This window comes from Canis aureus, chromosome 30 (genome assembly GCF_053574225.1).
Source record: "Canis aureus isolate CA01 chromosome 30, VMU_Caureus_v.1.0, whole genome shotgun sequence".
Classification (NCBI taxonomy): Eukaryota; Metazoa; Chordata; class Mammalia; order Carnivora; family Canidae; genus Canis; species Canis aureus.
This window is the reverse complement of record NC_135640.1, coordinates 9622881-9638632: the sequence shown is the minus strand read 5'-3', so window position 1 is coordinate 9638632 and position 15752 is coordinate 9622881. Positions and strand designations below refer to the sequence as shown.

Here is a 15752-nt window from a genome sequence, read left to right as displayed (position 1 = left end):
ATTTTACTATAAATAAATTGCATGCAATATTTGGGACTTATATTAAAAATATTGTTTATCTGAAGTTCAAGGTTAATTGTGTGTTCTGTATTTGATCTCCTGATCGCATTTGAGAAGGCAAGTCTAAGACTCATTCTAAATGGTTCCTCAGAGAATCCACACTGGAGAAAGTCCCAGTTACCCACAGCAGTGGCCAGCTTAACACACCATTTAATGTTCACTTATCTCTAGTTTTATGCTGGTCAGTTCCTTATTCCCATTCCTGGGGAAATCTAAAAAACAAAGGTTTTCAAAGCAACAGCACACAGAGATGGTTTACTTGGAGAGAAACCATAAAAAGTAACTCTTGACAGGACACTCTCCAGTGGGATTCTGGAACTATATCACTGACAGGGAAGCAACAATTAGTACCTATGGCTGGTGGGAAGTGGACTGATGATTACTATAGACTGAATGTGTGCCTCCAAAATATGTATGTTGAAAGCATAATGCCCACAGAGGTAGTAATAAACGAGGTGAGGCTTTGGGGGAGGGGGGTTGTTTAGGAAGAGAGACTCGGATAGGACTATTCCCTTGCAACTGAGACCTCAAGGAGCGCTCTTTCCCCCTCTCTTATATACAGAGACAACAATAAGTCTGTGACCCGGAGGAGAGTCCTCACCTGACCATGCTGACACCCTGATAGGCTTCCAGTCTCCGGAAGTGTGAGAAATAAATTTCTGTTATTTATAAGATATCGGTCTGTGATCTTTTATTACCACAGCCCTCCATTAAGGCTAAGCTAGCTAGTGGGCTATCACTTCAGTAAGGCAGTGATAATCCTTGGCATCCAATTATGATAGAGTTATTAAGATTCTTACATATAAGGACTCCTGGGTGGCTCAGTGGTTGAGCATCAGCCTTCGGTTCCGGGTGTGATCCTGGAGTCCTAGGATCAAATCCCACATTGGGCTCCCTGCATTGGAGCCTGCTTCTCCCTCTACCTATTTCTCTGCCTCTCTCTGTGTGTCTCTCATGAATAAATAAATAAACTTCTTAAAAAAAAAAAAGATTCTTACATGTAATGGATTGGGATGAGGTACCAAAAAAAGGTGAGGCATTGAATTTTGCAGTATCTGTCCAAAAACTGTGTAAGTAGCCAACTTTTAAGAATGGATTGAAAATCAAATGTTTGTCAATGGCCTTAAAAAAAAAAAAAAAAGGCAAATAAAAAAAACTATAGGCCAACTCTGTTGTAAGTGAAATTTGTGACCTTGTCAATATCTATAATTGTTTACATTTTTTTGCTATTTATGATGTACCATATTAGTCATTTTATATCATCCCATAAGAAGAACCAATTTTCATCATTCCACTTATTTATTGAAAAAGCTATTATTTCCTCACTACTTTGCAGTGTCACTCTGTCAGATGTTGTTTCCATATACATGGGGGCCTGCCTCTGGGCCGCTTAGTCTATTCTATCCTATTAGTTTTTCTCTAAAACCAATACTATACTATTTTAATTACTATAGCTTAATAGTAAATCCTTTATCTGTAAAGAAAATGCATGCTTTCATGTTGTTTTTCAAGAGAAAAATATTGGATGGGCAGCCCTGGTGGTGTAGCGGTTTAGCACCACCTGCAACCTGGGTGTTATCCTGGAGACCTGGGATCGAGTCCCACATCGGGCTCCCTGAATGGAGCCTGCTTCTCCCTCTGCCTGCGTCTCTGCCTCTCTCTCTCTCTCTGTGTGTCTCTCATGAATAAATAAATAAAATCTTAAAAAAAAAGAAAAGAAAAATATTGGATATTTTAAAAAGTTTTTTTTTTTTTTTTTTTTTTTTGGCTGTAATTGCATTGGATCTATAAATCAGTTTGGAAAGAATTTCATCTTAATTATATTACACTTTCCAATCCATAAGTATGTTTATCTATTTAATTAAGTCTTTTTAAATGTTTCTCAATAAAGTTTTGTGATTTTTCCCATAGAAGATGCCCACATATCTTGTGAGATTTCTTTCTAGACAATTTATATCTTTTTTTCATAACATTGTAAACAGTAGCTTTCAAAATTTCATTTGTAAACTGCTTATTGCTAGTAAGTAGAAAATAAATGGATCTCTACATTGATTTTGTATCCAGCATCTTTGAAAAACTTTCTTATTATTCTTATAATTTATCTATGGATCCTAGGAATTTCTCTGTACACAATCATATCATCTACAAATAATGACAGTTTTATCTATTCCCTGCAATTTTTGTACTTCTAATTTTATTTTCTTGTCTTACTTTACTGCCTAGGATCTCCAGTGTAGTGCTGAATAGAAGCAATGGAAATAGCCATTCTTGTCATGTTCCTGATTTTTCCAGTGGTCCATCACAAGTATGTTTGCTCTAAGTTTTCCAAAGATAATCACTAGCAGATAATTTTCTAAGTTTCCTATGGATGTTTGTCTTAAATATTTTTATTTATTTAACCCTTTTTTAATGCTATCTATATAATAATTTGGTTACTTTAATATGTCAATTTATTTAATTATAATAATTGTTTTTCCTAATATAAATAACCTTTTAGTCAATCTTATTAAAGTATCAAATCTATCTGAATAAAACTATAGATAAAATGCAAATCTATTCAAAATTCCTGCTGATATTTCAGAGAAATTCGAAATATATTTCTAAAATGCATATAGGAAAGAACAAAGCAAGTTTTAATTGGAAATAAAATTATTTTTAAAAATCTATGTCCATATTTTCTTAAACAATCCAAAAAATCACTTGAAAGCTTATTTTTTTTTAAATCTTTGTCTAAAGATGTCGTCTGCACTGGGGTCTTCATTCTCCATTCAACAGGGAAGTTAACACCCAAGGAACAACTCTGAACCTATACTTCTCCCTTCCTATGGAGTGCCTTCAGCTCACCTCCTCAATGAACCACTTTCACCCAAATCCTTTTCTCACCATCTTTTTTGTGGGAACATAAAACTAAGAGGTACTTTGGATTATTTTTTTAGCCATCTTTTTCATTCTCCCTTTCTTATATTTCTTAGGGTTTTCCATAAATAAACAACATGCTTACTTCCTAAATAATTGATTTTAGCTTTTATCCTAGAAACATGTATAAACTAGAATAATGTAACATAAACTTCTGGTGACTTAACTGTTTCTACTATATTTTAATTTTGTAAGTTATTTTTTTCACATTGTTTCTTTATTGTTCAGTATTGTTTTTAAGATCCACTTTTTTTAAAATATTTTATTTATTTATTCATGAGAGACACAGAAAGAGAGGCAGAGACATAGGCAGAGGGAGATGCAGGCTCCATGCAAGGAGCCTAATGTGGGACCTCTGGGATCATGCCCTGAGCCAAAGGCAGACACTCAGTTACTAAGTTACCCAGGTGCCCCAAGCTTTGATATTTTCAGGCATCCATAAAATCATCATCACAGACAAGAAAGTGAGCATATTCATTACCTTAAAAGTTTTCTTATACCCTAATATGATTCCTCCCAATTCTTCCTTCATTGCTAGAAAAGCATATAGGTGTGCTGTCTCTCCCTAAGGATTAATTTGTTTTTCTAGAGCTTTATATAAATGAAATCATATGTGGCTGTATCATCAGCACATTCAGTTCTGGTGGGAAGGAGACCTTTATTTATTTAGTAACGTGGGGTTGGTGATCCATATTAGCAAATGAAAAATTGGGTTATTCTCATAGACACTCCTGTCTTGAACAATGTAACAGTCAACAACTGCCTTTCAAATTTGAAAAAGGGAATAAGCCTAATTGCCCCATGGTCAGAAAGCGAAGTGACAGGATAAATTGTCAGTAATCTAAATACAGCATAGAAAAGTAGAAAATAAAATAGAAGGGAACTGAAAATGAAAGGCACTTCCATGGTGTCTATGGTTGGGTCTCTGTACAACTTGTTTGTTTCTGATCATAGATTGTACCTGCATCAGTACATCCTTTCAATAACTTTAGAGCAAAATGCTGTGCCCATATTTATGCAACACCAACTATAGAATTATTGTTTTTAAATTATGTTTCTATTTTACAAAAGGCATGCTATAAAGATGAAATGTCTTTCAGGCTTATTCTTCATATTTGAGGATCATAGTACATCAAATTATCATATTTTTTAAAGTGAGAGAGACAGTCCTAGGACATTAAAAATGCCTTTCAAAGAAATCTACATACAAATGTACTTATTTGTTATTAGTGTATACATTGTAATATAAATTTGATATAAATGTTTGATATAAATATCAAAGATAAAGAGAAGTTAGGTACTAGCAAGTTAAATAGGGTTGATATGAGGACAACATTCCAGTATCTCAGAAAAGTAGTTTCACAAACTTAAATTACCCCTAATTTCTAACAAAATTAAGTTACTCATTTCATCTTGTTTATTTAATTATCTGGTAAAAATAAAAAGTCAGGGAGTGAGTCTGAATCAAAGTAAAGAAAGATTTAATTTTTGTTTTACAGTGAGTCATACAACTTAGTAGTTAACAATAAAATGTTTTAAACCATATGCTACTTGTGGTTTTCTGTTAAGCTAGAAATTAGATTGTACTAATTAGAGTGTGGGCTACATAGAAAAATATACTGCTTTATTGCAAACATGCTTAGATAGAGACCTACACTGAATCTAAGTAAAAAAAACACCCAAAAACCAAAAAACCAAAAAACTAAAAAACCAAACAAAAAAAAACTGTATGATAATTATCATACAATTCAATAAGTAATTTTTTTTTAACTTTTGGATAAAAAAACAAATGCCTGGCTCAAAAATCACTTAATCACATTTTTATATATCCCTTCTGTCATACAATTTATTGTGCATACACAAGTGACTTATGTACCAATATAATATGATTATATTATACCCTTAAATTTTCAGCACAAATCTATTTTGGGCTACTCAGTATTATCTTCATATTAGAGATAATTCCATGAAAACAAAGCCCAAAAATCTAGTTCTGATCTTAAGGTATTATATTTTGTCTTACTTAGTAACCACTTGGTAAACTAACCTACCATTCATTTTTCCTTTTTGCTGGAATTATATACTAACATGGTTTTATCATTGTATGAGGGAAAAACATTTCTTAGAATAGTGTATTAATATAGTAAATCATAACTTAAATAGATACCATGTAATAATAACCCTCTTATTTACTTCTGGAAAATTAAAAGTTGGCAGAAAACACAGATGACTTTGTCATTAATACATTAACATATTGAAGTTTACTCATATGACAGTGATCTTAGTACTATTTTCAGCAGTGGTGTAATTTTTCATAGATTGTGAAAACATTCTGAATATAAAAGGTGAAATTAAACATAAATTGCAGAATTAAAGAGAACAAATATGAAATAAAAATTAAAATAAATATTCGATTTAATAAAAAATAACTTTAAAAAAATGTTAAGGGAAAATATTTTAAATTACTATGAAAACTTTAGGCCTTCTATTAGTAAAGGCAAAAAGCAGAAATAGAGAGTCCAGAGAAGCAATTTTGCCTGACTTTGAAAATGGAACAAGCCTTAAAATGATTTAATTTCTTTACCCTTTTGCACTTCTTATTTCTATATGCATTTCATACATCTCACTTCTTTTTACTGCTCCAATTCTTGGAACCTTAGAAATGGGTTATGAAAGGAGTGAGGGTATGCTACATGAATACTGGATTGAATGAAGAGAAGGATTCCTAGTGAAATGGAGTTGGTTACTTCACTCTATGTTCAGAGAGATTTCTCCCCTTTCCTCTCTTTTTCATAACTATCTTCAATCTCCATTCCTGTAGAATATCCATGCATTTTCCTGGTCAGTAAAAACTTCTTTAATCTCTGTTTTGATGTCATTGTTGCTTTCCCATAATTGTGTTCATAAACATGGCTGTTTAAGTTCAAAGCACTTATTTTTTTTAACATGCAATGTTTCTTTTTGCGTTCAAATTAGTTTAGAATATGTTAGTCCCTCATCTAATTCAGGAAATAGCACATTCCTTTTAATTATCGCTCTTGTCATTGACTGGAAATTAATGAAAGAAGGACCTAGATAACACATTATTAGATTCCTACCCAAAACAACTTGCAAGGAAATATATGTCTTTCCAGCGATGAATGGGAAGAATTCTGCCAAGAATTTACCATGTCATTTGTTGGGAAGCCATGTGTTGACGTTGATCTTAATTGGCTCCCATCAAATGACATATCTTGTTGACATAAGATTGAGTATGGCCATCACCAGTCATCAGCACTCTAAATATTGATGTAACATTGCTTTGCACTGGAGTTTAAAATTAAAGTAAATATGTAAGATGTGAAGTAGAATCAGTATGAGCCAGATACAAGTTACTAAAGAATTCTGTGCCTAAGAACAAATATGACATACAGAATTGAGTGACATCTTTCTTTAAAATTCTAGGAATAGTTATTTTATTTCCAAGGCTAAAAAGCAGTTTCCTATGGTTCCAAGCTAGTAACTTTCTGTGGCGAGCACTGAGGAGTTAGAGGCAGATACTATTAAGTTAATGATGAAAAATGAATTCTAATTTTTAGCAGTTATTTTTAAATAAGTCAATGACCCTATTGATTGTGTCCTATTATTTTTAATAGTGTTTACTTATAAGGAAAAGGTGTGTTTTTATAATGTCTTATAGAAAAGAAAAAAATGAGGGAGAGAAAAATCTTTGTAGCATATCTCTCCTAAATAATAGGTGATTATATTCCAACTCATTTTTACTCCCAAAGAAATACTGAATTTGGGAGCTATAAATATACTCTAAGTATCGTATCAAGCTTCCTTGTACCAAGAAAATATGCCATGCAAAATCTTCTAGGTAAGAAAGACAAGACAGGAAGTTCTGGGGGGAAAATATGACCTTTTTATCCTCCAACTCTTTGTTCTTTTCTATAATCAATATGGTCTAAAATCAAAGACAAAAATCCATATTTTTCTTTATAAAGTATATTTTATATGAAGTATAGTATGTAATGACAGTAATAAGACCTATTGACTTTTAGCTGAATTGAACTCTCATACTTAAGCCTATTTAATCTTTCAACACCTGTTATTATGCCTGTATTTCATATAAAAATATTCTTCATTGAAGTTAATTAATTTCCCAAAATCACAAATTTAATAAATATTGAAGCTACATTTCAAACCCAAGGCAACTTAACATAAAAGCTTGTGCTCATTACCATGCTATTTAGTCTCCTAAGAGCTTACATAATAGTGCAACTCCATGGGTCCATAGAAATAAATAGCATTTACACTTAAGCACTGAATTGCATTCCATCAAAAAATAAATAAAAATAAATAAAGGTGCTCAAGAACATTAGTAAATATATAGAATTTATTTTCTTATTTAAAGAAAAAATGAGGTTTGGAATGGTTAAGTACCTTGCCTAAGGTCACACAGCAAGTGCCTAGCAAGACTTAAATGAAAATATAAAAGTAATTTATATTACATATCTAACAGTGAATATTATAATTTATAATACACACACTATTTGAATATATCTTTCCTGCTGGGGGCATTTGATTAAAAAAAGACAAGGGGAAGTATAATCAAATTATCTATTTAAACTACCTTGCCCTAGAGAGTGTATAGATTTAATAACCTAATAGCATGTCCAGTGGAAAAATAGGATCTATGAATTACATAACGGAGAACCATTGCTGTTTTATTTTATGCTCTTTAGTGAAAAGGCAGAAGTGGAAACAGAAATTCAAAAATAAAAAGTAACGATATAATTGCCTACTGATATTTCTGTGGAAGTCATTCATTAGTCCTTTTAAGAAATCACATATGAATCTTTTAGAATAGAACGGTATCCTAATGTCCCCATCAAAGGAAAAGGTTAACCTTTGACTTACAGGATTCTACTGCAGGCAAAACACAACTAGCAGAGAGTCTGGCAGAAAATAAGTAACAAGATTATTTATAAATTTTACTTTATTTCGTGTCTTCAGGTTTATTTGTTTATTTGATGTCTCAGGTCATATATGAATGGTAATTGCTCAGCAGCATCTGGGTTTTGTGTGTTATTACAAATGAAGAAAGTTTATCATTTAATCAGTTTTCCTTTTTCTATTCTCCTGGATCATAAAAAAAAAAAAAAATAGACCCTATTTATCTGCATTAGAATTCTTTACACTTCTTATTTTTCATCTATTAAACTCTTTGTTGTGTTACATAGGTTAAACTCCTCTACCATTTTGGAGTTGTCCTCCCATTCTCTAAATATTCTTTTTATTTATTTATTTTTATTGAAGTTCTATTTGCCAACATATCGTATAACACCCAGTGCTCATCCTATCAAGTGACCACCTCAGTGCCTGTCACCCAGTCACCCCATCCCCCACCCACCTCCCCTTCCACTACCCCTTGTTCATTTCCCAGAGTTAGAAGTCTCAAGTTTTGTCACCTTCTCTATATTCTTATGGTCTAGTCTTAGCCCTATGGCTCTCAACAATTTTAAATGTTATTTAGTTTTATTTAAGTGGTATCCTCTATATTAACAGGAGATATATTACACTAAAAATTCTAAATACTTTTTTTTAAGATTTTATTTATTTATTTATGAGAGACAGAGAGAGAGAGAGGCAGAGACACAGGCAGAGAGAAAAGCAGACTCCATGCAAGGAGCCCGATGTGGGACTGGATCCCAGGACTCTAGGATCACTCCCTGGGTGGAAGGTAGGTGCTCAACTGCTGAGCCACGCAGGTGTCCCCCAAAATTCTAAATAATAAATGTTTTATTTCTTCTGGAGAAGTATGACATATTAGATTGGTTAAAAATAAATCAAGTTGGGTACGCCTGGGTCTCCTGCCTTTGGTTCAGGGCATGATCCTGGGGTCCTGGGATCAAGTCCTGCATGGGGCTCCCTGAGGGAGTCTGCTCTGCCTATGTCTCTGCTTGTCTCTCTCTGTCTCTCATTAATAAATAAATGAAATCTTTAAAATAAATAAATAAATAAATAAATAAATAAATAAAGTTGAATGACACTCCTACCACCACAGTAAAATTATTTACTCCATGTATACCGATGATAGTCTTCAAATGAACTCACTAAATGGTGGCAAATCAAAGATGTCACAAAACAAGTTTCTTATTTATATCCTTATGAAATGCAACACTAGAATAGTAGTAAGTTAAAGATGTCCCAGAATTATGTTTCTTGTTTGTTTATTTACCAAGAGCAATGTTGGAAATCACAATAGCAGCTGTTCCAAGTGATCGACATTTGGGAAAATACATAGCATTAGAAAGGAGTCCTGGGACACATCATTCCTGGAAGAAGCAGATATGACATGAAGCTCAAGCTTCAGTTGCGTTTATGTGATCATATATTGCTAACAAATAACTACCAAAATATATATTTGCAAAGTTTACAATGTATGATATTTTTTGGGTTGTTTTCTTAAAGAGTACTCTCAAGTTGTATAAAATTAAACCCCACAAATTCTGGTTCTATACTTGACTCCTTGACATATAATCTGGTATATCTGGGATATGAAAATTACATGTTTCAGTAATATAGCAACATCATAATTCTTGGCAGTGTGAGAGGCATTAAGGCCCATCCTTTTGATTTCACAACAAAATGAATTAAAATTCTTAAATTATGTTAATATTTAAACTACTAATACAGTGCTAATTTGGTGCTTTCCTCTTCCTCTTAAATTGGCAATTAAAACGAAAATAAACTTTGTTAGAGTATAATTTAAATACAATAAAATACACCTGTATTTAGGGTATATTTCCTTGAGTTTTTGGCTAATTTACACAGTTATGTGATGATATTTACATTCAAGATATGGAGTATAGCTCCTAATGCCATGAAAGCAGAGGCATTTTGTGGATCTGCTCCCCAAAAAACTGATGAAAATTATTTTAAAAAACATTCGAAGTCTCTGAAATTAGCCCTAAGTTTATATAGCAAATGAAGAAACTTTCATTCAAGAAAATCTTGAGTATCAGTAAGAGCTGTGAGACTCTATGGTTTCTAAACGGAGAATGCATTTTCCCTCCCCAGTCCTAGCTCAGGTAGGCAGAAACTCTGTTTCAGTCTAGTACAGTAAGAACACAGGCCTTCTTCTCCCTCTAGTCCCCAGTCAGTGGGTTATCTTCCCAGGAGGGGCAGGATATCAGCTTTTCTCATTCTATCACTGGCTACCTACTGGGAAGGCTACATAACAAGTGAGTCAAGAGGTGAGGTTTTCCTTCTTGCCGCCAGCCCCCAACCTAATGTTTGACAGTGGATTCTTACATGTAACACCCAAAGCATGAGAAAACAAATAGAAAAATTTGACTTCATGAGTGCAAAGATTTACTTTGGGAGAAACATTACCGAGACTACTGGAGTCATGATCTCTTATTCCTCAGCTCATGAAGTGGGTATGAGTGTGAAAAAGAGGCAAGTTGAAGAGACTTGGGACTATTTTCCACCCATCCACCAAGAACTCAACTCCTAAAGCTAGAGTATCACTCAGAAAGACACCGTTGTTCCTGCTCCTAGCACCAGAACCATGAATTAGAGAATTTGCCTGGGAAGAGAATTAGCCTTCAAAACAGTTCCAAATCATTTCCAAAAGGAATTAACTTTTTTTTAAAAAAGATTTATTTATTTATTTATTTATTTATTTATTTATTTATTTATGACAGAGACAGAGACAGAGAGAGGAAGAGACACAGGCAGAGGGAGAAGCAGGCTCCATGCAGGGAACCCGACTCGATCCAGGATCTCCAGGATCATGCCCTGGGCTGAAGGCGGCGCTACACCGCTGAGCCACCCGAACTGCCCCCAAAAGAATTAACTTTAATTGCAACAGACTATGTAGAAGTTCAAGCCTAAGGTAACTCAAAAACAATGAAAGTTGTGGAGAATCGCAATTGGGAGGGATTGGCAGATTCATTGGAGATAGAGGCCAGCTAGTTTGCTCGAAAGAAGCAGGGAAGACTCCCTCACCCTCCAAACTCCCCTTGGGTAATAACAAATCTCAAACACTGATCTCAGGAACAATCCTTTTATAGAAACCCAGATTTAACTGGATTAGCCTGTGAAGTCATCTATTCAGTAGGATATTATGGAAAACAATAGATGAAGCAGCTGGTACTTTGTGGAGCTTGATGGGCAGGTGTGGTCAGAGAAAGAGATAGTAAAAGAGATCTCTGCTAAACTAGTCATCCCAAGGCATATCCAAACTGCATACCCTTAGAATTACACTTCAGGGTGAAATAAACATAACTAAAATAACATAGCCAGTCACCAAGTAAAGAAATGATATCAATGAGCCCCATAGAGGAGGAGGGCCAATACACAAAATTGCTACAATTATCTAAAATATCCAAGTTCTAACAAAATTTCCAAAGCATGCAAAGAAAAGGTATAATTCACTTTTTTATTGTACAAAGTAGCTTCAAAGGAGTCATTATAAACATGTTCAAATGACTAAAGAAAACCATGAGAAGATAAGATATAACTATAATATCATATCAAATAGAGAATATAACAAAAGAAAGAAATGATTTTTTAAAAAGCCTAATAGTAATTTTAGATTTGAAAAGTACAAAACTTAGGGCACCTGGTGGCTCAGTTGGTTAAGCATCTGACTCTTGATCTCTGGTAAGGTATTGATCTCAGCCTTTGTGTTTGGCTCAATGCTGGGCATGGAGCCTAGTTGAAGAAGAAGAAGAAGAAGAAGAAGAAGAAGAAGAAGAAGAAGAAGCAGCAGCAGCAAGAAGAACAGCAACAACAACAAAACTTAACTGAAAAATTTGCCAGAGAGGCTCAATAATTGATTTGAATTGCAAAATAATTAGTAAACTTGAAGATGTGTAAACGTGACACATGAGTTCAAAGAACAGACAAAACGAATGAAGAAAAGATAGAGTCACAGAAAAATGTGAGACATCATTTGTATACCAACACATAAATATTGGGAACACCAGAGGAGAGGAGATAGAGACAGAAGAAAAAAAATACTGAAAATCTTACTAAATTTATTTTAAAAAAACAGTAATGGATACAAAGACATGTTTTTTTTTAAGAAGACACAATGCCCAAATTGATCTATACATTTAACCCAGTCCCTATCAGAATCCCAGATGGCTTCTTTATAAAAATTGACAAGATGTTCCTAAAATTTATATGGAAATGCAAGGGACCCAGAATAGCCAACCAATGTTGAAAAAGAACAATTTGGAGGATTGACACTTCCTGATTTTAAAACTTACTACAAAGCAATAGTAATTTAAAGCACTGTGGTACTGGCATAAAGATAGATCATAGGATACAAGTGAGACTCCAGAAATAAACTCTTGGCTTTATGGTCAACTGATTTTTAACAAGGATACCAAGATCATTCAATGAGGAGGCAATAGGACATTCAGTAAATGGTAATGGGAAAACTGGATAGCCATAAATAAAATGGTAAAGTTGGACCTTAATTTGTTCTATGTAAAAAAATACCTCAAAATGTATCATGAGTAAATATAAGAGCTAAAAGTATAAAACATTTAGAAAAAGTATAAAACATCATGAGTAAATATAAGAGCTAAAAGTACAAAACATTTAGAAAAAAAGTATAAATCTTCAAGATCTTGAATTTGGCAATGGATTCTTAGATATAATACCAAAAGCACAAGAGAAAAATAGATAAATGGGACTTCATGATGACTAGAATCTTTAGTGATTCAAAGGACACTATCAGGAACATGAAATAGCAACCAACAGAATGAGGGAAAATAATTAAAAATTATATATCTAATAAGGGACTTGTATCCAGGATGTATATAGAATGTTTACAACTCGACCATGAAAAGACAAACCACCCAATTAAAAAATGGGCAATAAATTTTAGTGGACATTTATCCAATTAGAATAGGTAAATGGGTAATAAACACATGAAAAGATGCTCAACATCATTATCAGGGAAATGAGGACCAAAGCCATAGTTACCACTTCACACTCACTGGAATGACTGTAAGAAGTTAGATAATGACAAGCATTAGTGAGGATATGGAGATATTGGAACTCTCCTACACTGCTGGTGGCAAGATAAAAGAGAGTGACAACTTTGGAAAACAGTTTGGCAATTCCTCAAATAACCCAAACAATCAAACATAGGGTTATCACAAGACCTAACAATTCCATTCTAGGTATATACCTAAGACCTATTAAAACATATGTCTATGGTAAACTTGCACATAAATAATGACAGCAGCATTATATATAACAGCTAAACATGGAAACAATCCTCCAATTTCCATCAACTGATGAATGGCTAAACCAATGGGGGTGTCATAGCCTGCTTATTATATAAATATTATATATATAATAATATATATTATAAATATATAAATATTATATACTGGGTGGCTTAAATAACAGAAATTTGTTTTCTTAGAGTTCTAGGGTCTGGAATTCCAAGATAGAATGCCAGCATGGTAAGGTTCTGATGACCACTCTCTTCCTAGCTTGCAGACAGCCATCTTCTCACTGTATGTTCAAATGACCTCTGTGCATGCCCTTGGAGAGGTAAGTCTCTCTCTTTTACTCTTCTCTCTCTTTGTAATTTTTTAAGATTTCATTTATTTATTTGAGAGAGAGAGAGTGAAGAAGAGAAAGCATGGGCAGGGGGAGAAGCAGAGGGAGAGGAGAAGCAGGCTCTTGCTGAGCAGGGACTCTGGGGATCCTGACCCAAGCCAAAGGCAGATGCCCAAGAGATTGAGCTACCCAAGGCACCCCTCTCTTTTCCTCTTCTATAGCATTGCCAAGCCTATCAGATTAGGATACCACTCTTATAACTCGGTTAACTTGAATTACCTCCTAAAAGTCCTGTCTTCAAGTACAATCACATTGGGGATTAGGTTAAACGTATGACTTTCAGGTTAAACAGAACAGATGGACAATTCAGTCTATAGTTGTGATATTTAGCGGTAAAAAGAAATGAGGCACTGATATATGCTACCACATGAATGAACCTTGAAGGCATTATGCTGGGTGAAAGAAAGTGGTCACAAAAGAGCATACATGATTTCATTTTTTATGAAATGTCCACAATGGGCAAATCTATAGAGACAGCAGATTAGCAGTAGTGTAGGACTTGGGAGGTAGGGATGAAGGGGGCAGGTGGCAAAGGAACGAGAAGCTGAGAGGCAAGTGATAGTTAAGTATACATGTTGCTTTTTGATGTGATGAAATGTTCTAAAGATAACTATTATGATGATTGCTCATATCTGTGAATATGCTAAAAAACATTGGATTATATCCTCCAAGTTCATAAATTGTGTAAGATGTGAATTATATCTCACTTAGGCTGTTATGTAAATGATATGGTGTATTTCCCAAAATATTTCCTTCAGCCACACTCCCATCTTGCCCCAGGCTATCCCCGATCTTTCTTACATTATAAAACTAGATTTGTATTTTCTAAAATGTCATAAGAATGAAACCATAGTGAATCTACTCTTGTTTCTAGCTTCTTTTGTTCATTATAATGTGTTTGAGATTCATCCATACCGTGTACATTGCTAGTTCCTGCTTTTTATTCCTGAACAGTATTATACTAGCGGTTATACCATGTTTGTCCATTATCTTTTGATTTTAGTTTATGGGGATTTTATGAATAAATCTACTCTGTACATTTGTGTGCAAAGCTTTGACATATGTTTTCATTTCTCTTGGTAAGTACTTTGAAGTGTAACTGTTGAATTCTATGTTAAGTACAGTAGTCAGTAAAATCAGCAATAATTATCTGCTATTTGCTAAGTGTCAGCCATTGTTTTAATTTCTCTCTATATACTAATTCATTTAATCCTCACATAGCCTAGGACCCAGTGTCCAATAGCAATGATTTGTTATATATTATTTAATATATATGTATACAGTAAAGTTATAAGATATTTTAATAATTTATCTAGTCTATATTCTTAGCCCAATTTGTACCTGACAAACTTGAAATACAGTTTCTTCAATAGCAATGCTTGTTATTATACAGAGATTGCTAACATATAAATGCACACAGTAAAATTTCAAGATGTTTTGACATATTCTGATATTGGTTTTAATGGAAAACAAATTTAAATCTTCATGTGCAATGATCACTGGAAAAAATGCTTAAAATATGAGGAAAAATTTCATTTATAATTATGAAACTGGAAAATAAGTTTTGATCTCCTCAATGTTGTCTTTTGTGGAACATAATTGTTTATTCATTTCTCTTTTTTTATCTACAATCTTTCTTTCTTAATTAATTCCTCTTTATCAAGTTACTAATATAATTAATAATAATTATTATTTTTAACTTTGTATACCAGTGTACACTAAATTGTATTTATTTAATTTTTTATTATTATTGTTAGGTTTCAAAAAGGATCATGATTTTGCACTCTGAATCTCACAGTTGGTGATGTTCAGAACCTTATCTGTTAATTATTGGTGTTGACTACAATGCTGGTGAGAGTGCACGTTGTGAAAGAGCTCACCACTGCTCTGCACCATTTTGACTCCCATCTTACATTTCTACATACATACATAAGAGTTCTGTTTCTAACACTCGTTTCTTCTAGATTCCACAGGTAATGATATTTATTTCCAAATTTTTATTTAGTTGTTATCATACTCAAAACATTGCCAAATAAATTATTGGATGCTTACTTTAAGATACAGACTGTATTCTCACCTCCTAATTAGCATTTCCACCTACATGTCTGGCTGATCATTCAAACTCAGTGCATCAAAAA

At 33.5% G+C, this 15752-nt stretch overlaps 1 long non-coding RNA gene across 6 annotated transcripts in view; it reads left to right on the top strand.

Moving 5' to 3' along the window:
- Positions 1-15752, top strand: part of LOC144301721 (uncharacterized) — a 185367-nt gene that overhangs the window by 113075 nt on the left and 56540 nt on the right. For 2 of the 6 annotated variants that reach the window (XR_013368465.1, XR_013368463.1), the window contains 4 exons: positions 2284-2365; positions 2797-2974; positions 10671-10861; positions 13415-13545. This is a non-coding gene — a long non-coding RNA (uncharacterized LOC144301721). Of the gene's footprint in view, positions 1-622; positions 705-2283; positions 2366-2796; positions 2975-10670; positions 10862-13414; positions 13546-15752 lie in introns of those variants that run through there. The other 4 variants (XR_013368462.1, XR_013368458.1, XR_013368466.1 and 1 more) reach the window with 4 other exon arrangements.